The sequence below is a fragment of the Sciurus carolinensis genome, chromosome 1, assembly GCF_902686445.1.
Source record: "Sciurus carolinensis chromosome 1, mSciCar1.2, whole genome shotgun sequence".
Classification (NCBI taxonomy): Eukaryota; Metazoa; Chordata; class Mammalia; order Rodentia; family Sciuridae; genus Sciurus; species Sciurus carolinensis.
Genome location: NC_062213.1, coordinates 32,048,219 through 32,060,322, shown reverse-complemented (window position 1 = coordinate 32,060,322; position 12,104 = coordinate 32,048,219). Strand labels below are relative to the sequence as shown.

Genomic DNA, 12,104 nt, shown 5'->3' with positions numbered 1-12,104 from the left:
ATATAATAATATGAGATTAACCTCAGTCAGATAAATGTTAATGATGTTTTGTTCTACTGCTTGGAATATGTATCTAGGAAATTTAAACCAAAAGCAAAAATACATTTCACCACCTGCTCATCCTCAACTACTCTCCTCTTGATGTTGGAAGAAAGATTTTGTTTTTAGAGGTCATCACAGAGGTACAGAATCCCAGACAACTCCTTCCACAGCTAGCAGAAAGCAGGCTTGCACTGAAGGTGCCAAGCTCCCCTCAGACCACCAGAGTCCAGACCCATCAATTAATAGCTGCTGACACATGCAAGTTATGAAACTTCCCCAAGCTTTTTATTAAAGTGGGGACCAATTTGTCACACAATATACATGTTCAGGATAATGGCTGGCAGATACCTAAGCACTAAAATGTTTAGCTATGATGATGATGATGATGACGATGATGATGGATTTCCTCTGAATAAGTGTGTATGTGTTAAAACTACTTGGCAGAAAGGTATGAGGTAAGAGGTATGGAAATGCTGTTTTTGTTTGAAATACACTGAATTTTAGAGCACTTTTAAGTTTACAGCTAAATTGGCCACAAGGTACAGAGACTTCCCCTGCTTTTAACCACAAACATGCATAACCTCTCCATTATCAAAATCCTTCACCAGATTGGTACATTTGTTGCTATGAACCTCATCGACACAGCATTATCTCCCAAAGTCCATGGTTTAGTATTAGGAAACTCTTGGTTTTGTGCATTCTGTGGGTTTAGGGGTAAATATTTTTACTTACCAAAAATTTCTGAAGACCAGTCCATTGCCAGTATTTTATTAATTTAATAATTTGGAAACTAACAACAAAACAACTATGGCTGAGATACAAGAGCACTAAAAGACACATCTTTGACTGCAAGAATGTTATTCTTTTAGTGGGATAGTGACATTAAAATACAAAATTCTTAACCAATTGATTTTTTTTTGAGTCTTCTGTCTGCAAAGCAGTATCTTAGGATCATTAGTGTGAGGCCATGAGGAGGAGAGAAAAAATAATTCAAATGTGCACCCTGCCCAAGTTTCTGTCAAATAAATTAACATATAAACAGTTATAACTGAATGTAGGAGTGATGAAAAAGTTGTAATCAAGAATTGTTAGCATATGTAGGCTGGGAGCGGTGGCACACTTCTGTAATCCTTGTGGTTTAGGAGGTTGAAGCAGGAGGATTGAGAGTTCAAAGCCAGCCTCAGCAACTTAATGAGGCCCTAAGGAACTCAGTGAGACTCTGCCTCTAAATAAACTACAAAAAAGGTCTGGGGATGTGGCTCAGTGGTTAAGCACCCCCAGATTCACTCCCCAGTACCAAATAAATAAATAAATAAATAAAGTTGTTAGACTATGAAGAATAGTTGAACCCAAGGATGGAATTTATTCCAGTTCATCTGATATTGTTTAATGGGAGAGTTGGTTTGTTAGCAGGTTCTGAATAAAGGTTAAAGATTTATTTATGGAGAAGAGAAGAAATAAGTAAAGTTACAGAGTCAGAGAAATTTGGGAAAGGGACATTCCTACATTCAATTAATTCAGTATATATTTATCTGGCCCCTCCTAGGAGTCAGTCAATGTGGCTGCTGGAAATATGGAAGTAAACAAAACAAACAATAATCCTGTCCTTGAGGAACTTACACTTTATTTCAGGGAACTGAAGTTTCATTTTGATATTAGTAAAGGGAACTGGAAAAAAAAAAAAAAAAGGCTTGGGGTGGGGGAAGCAGACAGGAAATATTTGCGTATGTTCAATAGGGCCATATGAACATACAGGTCATAGAGCACGGGGAATGTTAAGCCAGAAAGCACATTATGGTTTAGATGTAGGTACACTATTAAAGCTTTTTGTTTACCAAAATATCCTAAAATAGGATCTGTCGAAGGAAGATAAATTAGGTAGATAATTTGAAAGTTAAAGCCAAGAGAGAAGAATAACAGTTCTGTAAAGAAATCACAGGGAGAAACAGACCTGGAGAGAGATGGGTGAGGTGTGAGAGAGAACACGTGAGTCTGTAGATATGAAGTTAAGATCTAAAGACACAAAAGATTTGTCTTTCAAAGAAGGCAAGAAAGTGCCAGGCCAGCACTTCATAATGCAGCTCTGCAGCTCTGCCCAGGAAAGATGAAGTCTGCGAAGTGTCCACCTTTTCCTCTGGCAGGTTAATTTGCTTCAAAGCTGTCAGTTAACCGAGTCTATATCCCTTTACAAGCATTTCCTTCTTTTACTGAAAGCAATGACTAGTGAGGTAGAAACGCTTTGGCTCCAGATAATCAGAATGTACCTCCCATCATTAAATGTCCTTATTCTGAAAGGAACATTGAGGATTGGTGACAAAGGGGCCTCTTTGTTGGGCTTTAATTCTATTGTCTTCCTTGCTACTCATCTGTTTAGCAAATGAAGAGAGAAATTAACCACTGTGATGAATGAAAGGCAGAGTGAAATGTGTAGGCATTGTCGAGTTGGGCTGATCCACAATTGTCTCCAAAATGAGCTTGATGCTTATTTTCCCAGTCTTCAGACTCTTGCCTTTATTCTTGGTTTTTCTTTATTTTTTCCCCATTATTCTCAAAAGCACCAACATACAAAGTGAGTCTGTGGTCAGCTTGTAATGAGAGGGGTAAAGGACTGTCTATTACGTTCCCAGCTCTGATCTGCAGGAACTGAGACTTTCAAATATCACCATCAACATGGATTACAAAAGTGGCAGAGAAATACAAGCCTCTCAAGATCCCAGGATAAAGCACAGAAGATTACCAGTACTCACAACAAACTTTTGGAGCACACAAGAAAATTGGAAAATGGGAAAACATACACACATACACACAACGCACCCATGTGCACATACTCAATGCACATACACACAATACATCCCCCAGGCAATAGTGAAATAGAAAGGGCTTAATTGGCACCTAAATACTTTTCCTATGATCTCTCCCACCTCTGCCCCCTCCCTGCCCCACACATACTTTCCCCTCTTCTTTGAAGGCATTAATCTTTTAAGAATAAGGAAAGATAAATTAAGGGCTCTGAAGTCATGCAACCACAGTGCAAATTCAATTTCACTATTGGAGTTGTTTGCTTTGGCATTTTACTTAAACTTTCTCAATTTTCTCATCTGTAAACAGAACAAATCATAGCACCTCTCTCTAGGTTCTAGCATGTATTCAATGAGGCTATGTGGATAAATGATTAAAAGGTTGCATAATTAGTAAGCAAGCAATAAGTGGTATTTATCAGTGTTTATTTTACTATTGTCATCATTATGATGAAGCTTCTTAGATTAAGGAAGACACATAAATAAAAGACCAATTTCTTGGACGTAGAATGTAATTGAAATCCCAGTGAGTGCCAATAAGCCTTGAAAGTGCAAAGTCACTTACAACCCAGGAGTCCTGGGTTAGCTACTATCATCTCCAAGAAGAGTGGGATACTTACAACTCCAAAACTTAAAATAGCCCAGAAGTGTTGGCAAAGATATCCTTGTTGTGAAGGTACATAAAGTGCCCTTTGTGAATTTCACTCCCCAAGTGTTAACTGACAAACAGCATGCAGCACTTGACAGTCTCCTTCAAAAGTAGTTTAAAAGAAAGTGCCTGAAATACGGAGAATTTGGCTGCTCATTATAGACCCCACTTTGGCAAACATCATGTGGAGGCATCAAAGCTGTCCAAACATTGGAGGATTCAGCTCAGACGCAGATAAGCAAAGTTGATAAATACATTGTCCCTGATTCCAGGGTCCATCTGTTTAATATAATTGCTCTTACCAGTTGAAACTGTGGATATAATATAATTTAATTTAAATCATCCAAACAGAAAACTATTTTAAAAATTTCTATGTGGTTTCCTTCACTCCTGGCTTTTCTGGAGAAGCAAGTTGAGAATGGCAAGTCTTCACCAGCAGATCCTACTCCTCTCACGTGGAATCCCCTTTCCTTGATTTTAGCTTGCTTAGGGGTTCCTTAACTTCTTAGCTTATTTAAGATGTCATCTCTCAGACTGTGATAGGACAAAAGCTCTGTCTCTCTTTGGAAAGGTCCACACCTTACTCAGACTCTTAAAATGAAAACAAGTCCCCCCCACCACAATTTTTTTTGGTACATTGTAGTTGTACATATTGATAGGATTTGTTGATACATATTTGTATATGCACACAATATAACAATATAAAGTTCTATGTGAGACATGCCCTCTTATTTCCTGTGTATATTGTAAATGGATGAATACATCAGCAGTAACCTATTCATATTTCAGATATGAACAGCTGTAGGATGTGGATGGCTTTTCAAGTCAGTATTTTATACCTTTATTATAAATGCTCAACAATATATCTATTAAGAGCATAAACATCCTGCTAGGAAAAAAGTGTCTCTAGAGGCCATCAGTCAAATTATTTACTCTTGGCTGCTTTTCTCAGAACCAGCTTCCAAAAGGCCTTTCCTCTTTTATAAACACACCAGTTACCTTTAGAAAGCAAGCCTCTTGAGCACACACATTTTGCAAATTTTTCATGAGCACCGACTATATGCAGGTAGCATCACGTTAGCACCTTGGGGAAAAAACAAAAAACCCGCTCAGTCCCTGCATTTGTGGAGCACGCTGTCCAGCCAGGGGCCAAGCAAGTATAAATAGTTTCATGTAGTGTGAGAGCAGTTACCACAGAGATAAATCCAGGTCAAGGTGGGATTAACAGGACATGAAGGAGAGATGCTGCACGTGGAAATAGGGATGGTGTTGGAAAGGTCTCTGCAGGAAGGAAACCTGAGCTGAGTTTGCGCAGTGATTAGCCTGGCTGTGCTGTGAATGCATGGTTTAAGGTAAGAGGTGAAGTGGGAGAAAATACCATCATACAGAAAAGAAGGTACAGCCTGGGGCAGAGAAAGGCCAGCCAGAACCCCCCTTTGGGGGGTCCTGCTTTGGCAGGACTAATGTGACAATTCTAAGTAGTTCAGTGTTCCTGGGGAGCAGAGTAGATAAAGCTTGGAGTTCTCTTTCCTTAAAATTTGACTTAAAATTTCAGATTTGAGTTGGGCAAGGGCAAGTCTTGAAGAGCCCTAGTGGCAAGGCAAAGGACTTGGATTTTATTCTAATTGAGATGGGATGGGAAACTCTCAGCTGCTATAACAACCAACCACAAACTTAGCAGCTTAAAACAACACAAATGTATTATTTTATAGCTTCCAAGCTAAGAAGTCCAATATGAGTCCTGTGGACTATACTTCTTCTGATGACCCAAGGGGAACTCTGTTTCCTCATCTTCTCCAGCTCCTGGAGGATGCCCACATTCCCTAGCATATGGCAGCTTGCAAAGATTCCGCCACTTCTCCATCATGCCTCCTCTCCTCACTCCAACTCTTCTGCCACCTTTAAAGACCCCTGGGATTACACTGGGGTAATCCAAGAAAATCTCCTTGTTGCAAAACCCTTAATTAAATCAAATCTGTAAACTCCCTTCTGCCATGTATTGTGGAATTGGAATCGTTGGGTAGGGCTAGGGAGAGATTATGCTGCCTATCACAGAGGCCATTTCAGGTTTGAAGCAGGGAGCAGAAAGATCTGAGTTAGCATAAAGTCAACTGAGTTAGCATAGAGTTAACATTTTATAATTCATGAGTCTGTATTTTAGCAATATCATGTAACCATGTTATAAAATATCTCCTTAGGTATCTAGTTGTCTTAGATCCAGTATGTCTCTTTTCTTCTCTCTTCCCTAGTCAGAGCTGGGGATGTGTGCATAATTTACAGAGCCAATAATAAGCACACAGAATATTGTGGATGCGGGTTTCTATAAATCTAAAGAATTATGTATGTATAATAAATATGTTTTGGCTTCTTAGACTAAATTAATTACTACATGGGACATTTTCTGGTCATGAAAAATCAAGAGCAAGTCAGATCTAAAAATGAATTCTGACCACTTAACAGGTGTGTTCCCTAGAAAAGCAACCTGAGCTTTTTGTGGCCCTGTTTCTCATCTGTTAAAGGGGCACAACAGTGTCTGTCTGGTAATCTTATTGCAAGAATTAAACAATAAAATACTGGCAATAATATTTTGATATTATTGGCATTCAGCTTCTGAAATGGGGAAGCTGCCATCTAACCATGTACATGTTCCACAGTGCCTTAGTTCCCGAAAAACGTGAGTAATGCAAACCAGACATTGCAATGTGTTAAAAAAAAAAATAGGTAAAATTTCTCACACTTAGTCTAACCTGACAAAATATTTTTAAATAAACAGTGATCAATATGATTATTCTGGTAATCTTTCTCCTATTCAGACATAGAAAAGAATCATGAAATGTTTTCATCATGGTTGTTTTATCAGGTTGTCTCTAAATGAACATCTTTCTAAAGCTCCACAACTAATATGGAGTTATCCAGTGTATTTCCTAGGGTCCTAGCTGGCAGCCTTATGCTTTTTCTCTCTTAGCATTACTTGTGGCTATTGAAAAATGGAAACCAATACTACTTATACTCCCAAGGTTCTAAAGTAATTTTAACTTTTTTCCTTCCTCTAATCTTCTATAGTCACTCAAAGGCATAGAGAACCCAAGATGTTCAGAATTCTGAAAAGGCTTAAAGTTACATTTTCCTCAAAGATTTCTTTGAGAAGGTTCTCCAGCTACCTCAGTATCCAATCCATTAGTGAATGTGTATGAAAATTGGGGAAGCAAAGAAGGCTCATAGTAATGATATGTGTCTGCAGATGTTCATGCCAGTCAACATCAGGGCATGGATACAAATGAGGGTGGCTTCAGATGACAGGCATCGGAGAATGGAAAACATCCTGGGCCTGAAGTCTGAGGGGCTTAGTTTTAATCCTGCAGCTAGAACAATGTTCACGAACCATTTATTCCATCTCACTCAGGGTAGGCTGGCCCTACAATAATGGGCATTGTTTTGCACAGGTATCAAGGATAAAATGAGCAAAAGGGACAGTGGTAAGATGAATGTGCAAAAAGTGCAAGCCTGTGGACATATTTGTGACATACATCAATTCTTTTCTCCCTTTTCACTGCAATCCTACATTTCAAGTTTTGTGAAATGATATGCTTTTGGAAAATGACTTAAAAAGACATATACATGTACAGAAATTAATAGCTATAAGTATTATTTGAGTGCTTTTCTTTTGCTTTTATGCTTTATAAATCCTTCTTCATCTGCCATTCATCTGTGATTTCTTCTTTTTAACATTTAATTTTTGGCATTAGCTCTCTAAGTGAATTTTGCTTAGTGGAGGGAAAAGTCCAATATTGTACCCCCAGGGAAATAATCTATGAATTAATAAGTGAATCTTGATCATTTTTAAAAAGCACTGTTGCTTTAGCCTCTCCTGCTAATGGACTATGCCTTTTGAGTCTAGTGCCTTTCCAGACTGTTGCAAATATTTCAATTTTTAAACAAGTTTTTCACTTGGGCCTTTCCCCTCTCCTGTATTTCCCTGTATTTTGCTAGTCTTGGAAGCTATATTGGCATTCCTAAGAGATTTTCAGGGTGTATTTTTATTACATTTATTTTTTATTTTAAATTTTGATCTTAGAATCAAACTGCCCATGTTTCCTATAGCTGGTAGTTTCTAGTATATACTGAAGCTCCTGATCAGTGTTTCTGGAGAAATAAATGGATGACTTCAGGCTGAGGCAGGGTAGTGACAAAAGGAGGGGCCACTAGAGGGAAAATCTTTATTTGGCAACTATCTCAGTATAGAATGAACCAAGAGAGAAATGTCAATGGATGCTAAATCTGGGGAATATTTTGCTGAGGAGAAGAATATCTGTGTGGTCTTAAATTTTCTCCCTGTGGACTGCTTAGGAGTTACAAGGAGCAAAAGCACTAATGACAAAATACAGAAATCATTCAACCTCTCTACCAATGATCAAAATGAAATGCAGAGAACCTTAAAAGGATGTAGCATCGCCCATTCAGAGAATGCATAACCTGAGTCTAATCACGAGGAACTTGGACAAATTCAAAGGGATGTTCTATAAGAAGAAAGAAGAAAAAAAGAGGGATGGGACTGCATTCTATGGAAATGTTGCAGTTTAAAGCAAATCTAAGAGACATGACACTTAAATGTAATACCTGAGCATAGGTTAAATTCTGTACTGAAAAAAGGGGAGGAGGGACATGCTATAGGACATTATTAGATTAACAAAAAGAAATGAATGAGAGTGTAGATGAAACTGTTCCATCAATCCTAATTTTATTTAAATTGATAATTGTACTAAGGCTATATAAAAAATATTGTTTTCTTGGGAAATACACACTAAACTAATTAAGGTTAATGGTCCATGGTGAATGTGTTCTTAAACAATTAAAAACAAACAATGCAAGAGAGATAACTAGGTATTGATAAATAAATTAAGGGATAAAATGACCAAGGGAATGATGTAAAGTATTAGCATTATGCAAGTCTGAGAAAATGTATACAGGTGTCCTTTGTGTACTCTTATTTTTGCAATTTTCCTCTCACAAATAAGAGTTTTAAATAACAAAAAACTAAAATACTAAAACTGTGAGGAAAAAGTGAATAATCTTTTCTTTAGATCATACTACAATGTGTATTTTTGGTTGCTTCACCCTGCTAATCACTGTTTTTAAGTGACTTGTGATCACTTATTATTTGCTGATTATTTCCCTATGAAACTATCTCTGAGTACAAGAATAATGGCTGTGACATTCACCTGTCCCAGAATCTAGCATAGTTCATGGAACAATGTAGGCTTTGACTAAATAAATAAACCTGTTGATTAGATGTGGAATAAAAAGTGATAAAGTATTAATTTGTATCTATAAAGCTATGTCGATAGCTATCTAGATATTCTGATATCTGGCCCTTTCATCATCTGTTTCCAGTCTTTCTTGTTGGGACATGTTCCACTATTCAACTATTCACTGCGAGGTTGAGGGAGTACATATATTTTACATTCAATGTACTACATATAATATACCATGCAGGATGTTAATAATTGTATTATTATTAAAAGAACATGATATCTGCAAAGGGCTTGCAATTTAGTCAAGAATAAAGCTATTTTATTTATTATGATCTCCAGAATTTAAAACTTTGGCCTAAAGATTATATAATATTAATTAATCTTAATGAATGAAAATAGTGAAGTAAAATAAAACTTGTATAAATAGTTCTGGCTTTGTATCTGTATCCATGTGTGTGGATTTTGGAGGATAGTCATAATAATGAATCAATTATACAGCTAAGAACCTGGAAATCCTCATTTTTAGAATAAATATTGAAGTTATGACAGTTTTTTAAACATTTAAGTGCAATAACAAATTTGAAACTTTAGAAAGAGAAATAAGCCATTTAAAAATGCCAGCATTACCCAAGTCATATTAATAATGACCTCACCTAATTTGCAGTGAATGACTACAGCTTGTGGTTTCTTTTGGTTATTCATCAGTTACTTTTCTTCTTCAAGTATGGCAAATATATCTCTGAATACACCCATGAAAAAATACATTTCTGCAATGGTTTTATTTAATAAAATAATAAAATGTATGACCACCTAGTTCAGTTATAGAGTTCCCAACAAGCAAAGAAAAAGTGTGAAAAAAGTTACTAATAAAATAGCCAAAATATCAAACTTAGAGAAAATATAATATCGAACTTAATTTAGAGAAAATATAATATTAAAGATAAAATAATGTAAAATATCTTTCTAATATAAAAAAATTCAAAAATACATTGTGTCCAACTTTCAGCCTGACAGAAAACCAACAACAAAGTTGATCCAAACTGTCAAAAATAAGTATGTAACTTTACTGATGCCACCAGCATAGACTCCCTTGATACCAGGTGTTGACAGTTAGAGTGATGATCTTGGTGTTGAGCAGAGTGACAGCCAGCACCTCCACTAGTCTGAGCTTATGCTCCTATATGAAGCAGAAATGGACTGGAAAACTAGCCAGAGATTTGATAGAAAGTTCTGGAAAGTTAGTCATAGGGAGCTTGAGTTATCAAAATTAATATCGTCATTGACCAGTATGAACATTAGAAAATGCCTCCGTGCATAATAACATAAAAAAAAAGATTTAAGAAAGAATAAAATATCTAGGGTTAAATTTGACAAAAACCTCAAGATTTGTAAACTGAGAACTATAAGACATTATTGAAAGAAATTTTAAAAGGTCAAACTGGACCCTGGATGCAGTGGCCCTGTAATCTCAGCTTTTGGAAGATTGAGGCAAGAAGATGGCAATTCAGAGGCCAGCTTCAGCAACTTAGTGATAACCTGTCTCAAAATAAAATAGAAAAAGGGTTTAGGGTGTAGCTGAATGGTAAAAGTATCCCTGGGTTCAATCCTGGTACTGTCAAAAAAGAAAAAGAAAAAGAAAAAAAGGGAAGAAAAGGAAAAAAGAAGTTTAAATGGGGCTATGGATATAGCTCAGTGGTAGAACCCTTGCCTAGCAGAGAGGCCCTGGGTTCAATCCCCAAGAAGGAAAACATAATTGAAATAATTAAAAATAAATTCAATGTTCAGGGACTGGTTGAGTAAATAGACTCAATATTGGTAAGAATTCAATTCTCACTTCTCCCCAAACTGATCTACAGATTCAGACAATCCAAATTGAAATCCCAGCAGTCTTTTTCTGTAGTAATTAGCAAGCTGATTTTAAAATGCAATAAACACAGAAGAGTCAAAGACAATTTTGTAAAGAAGAATGAAGTTATAGAACTTACATGACATGATTTCAAACCTTAACAAACTATAATAATAGAGATAGTGATATTGACCTAGTTATAGGTAGATAGATTAATGGAATTAGTCATTATATTTATAAATTGGTTTTCCACAAGGGAGGTATGTCACCTAAAAGGGAAAATAATGTTTAAAAATAAATAAAGAAAGAAAGAAAGAAAGAAAGAAAGAAAGAAAGAAAGAAAGAAAGAAAGAAAGAGGGAGGGAGGGAGGGAAGGAAAGGAAAAAAAAACCCAAAACCATAAATAGACCTTATGTAATACACAAAAATTAAATTAAAATGGACACAGCAGCTGCGTGGGGAGAAAGCTTCCAGGCAAGGCTGGGGAAACCTCAGAGTCCCAGCTGGTATAGCAGCAGCAGACCGTGAACACGAACCTCCTACAAACTGGTACAGATCACGTAGAACCTGAAAAACTACCTCGGCAGCTGGAGGACACTTATCCTGAGTCTGGTGGGGCATGAGGAGGCCAAGTGCAGAGGTCAGGCACTGTGAGAAGCTGGCTGTGAGTTTGACATAGGCTATACCTCAAAGTTCAGGAAAACAGTCAGTACCCTCTGGACAACGCTGGATGCCACTGACCAGGTATGGGTGACTATAGTGAAAATTTGACACCTCAGGCCTCTATGAGTGACTCTGGGGGTCTGGCTAGACTCAAGGCAAAGAATTCTGCCACACATGGTGAGACCCAGGTGAAGATTTGAAGGCAATTCAATGATGACCCCTCATAGGAAGGAGCCCGTCCATCCTTTCTATAGCAATATGAGTAAGATCACAGGTATGCAGACCTCACAGGTCCGACTACTCTCCTGTGAGAGTCTGAAGGACACTATGGCCAGAGCACTGCCCTTCTGGAATGAAGATATAGTCCTGAAGATCAAAGACAGTTCTGGCAACACCCTTTGAAGGGATTCTTGAGCACCTGGAGGGTCTCTGAAGAGGCTACCACAGAGCTGAACTTACCAACTAGTATTCCCATTGTCTATGCATTGAACGAGAACCTGAAAGCTAGCTCGTGCAGTTCCTGGGATGAAGACACTGTACATAAAGTCATGAAAGCTTTATGTGCCTTCCCCGTGCAAGTCAAATAAACTGATGTGAGCAGGCTGACTATTCCAGGAACACACCCTTCCTGCATCCATCCATTCATCACACTGACTACATCAGCAGGCATCTGGAGTTGGAGCTGCAGATGGGGACAGTGGCTCCTATGTTCATTTTAGCTCTTTTCTCCCCTGCACACACTCCTTTCATACAATCTAGTCAGAGTAGCTCCTCTGAGGTTCAAGTTCTCAGGTAAGATGAGGGAAGGTTTCTCTTATCCAGGAGAATTGAGAGTACTCACTTGGGTTTTTCCA

The 12,104-nt window shown here is 37.5% G+C and overlaps 1 pseudogene; it reads left to right on the top strand.

The window, feature by feature from the left end:
* The first annotated feature begins 375 nt into the window (after positions 1 to 375).
* Positions 376 to 11,837, top strand: LOC124979587 (phosphoglycerate mutase 1-like; annotated as a pseudogene).
* Positions 11,838 to 12,104: the final 267 nt, after the last annotated feature.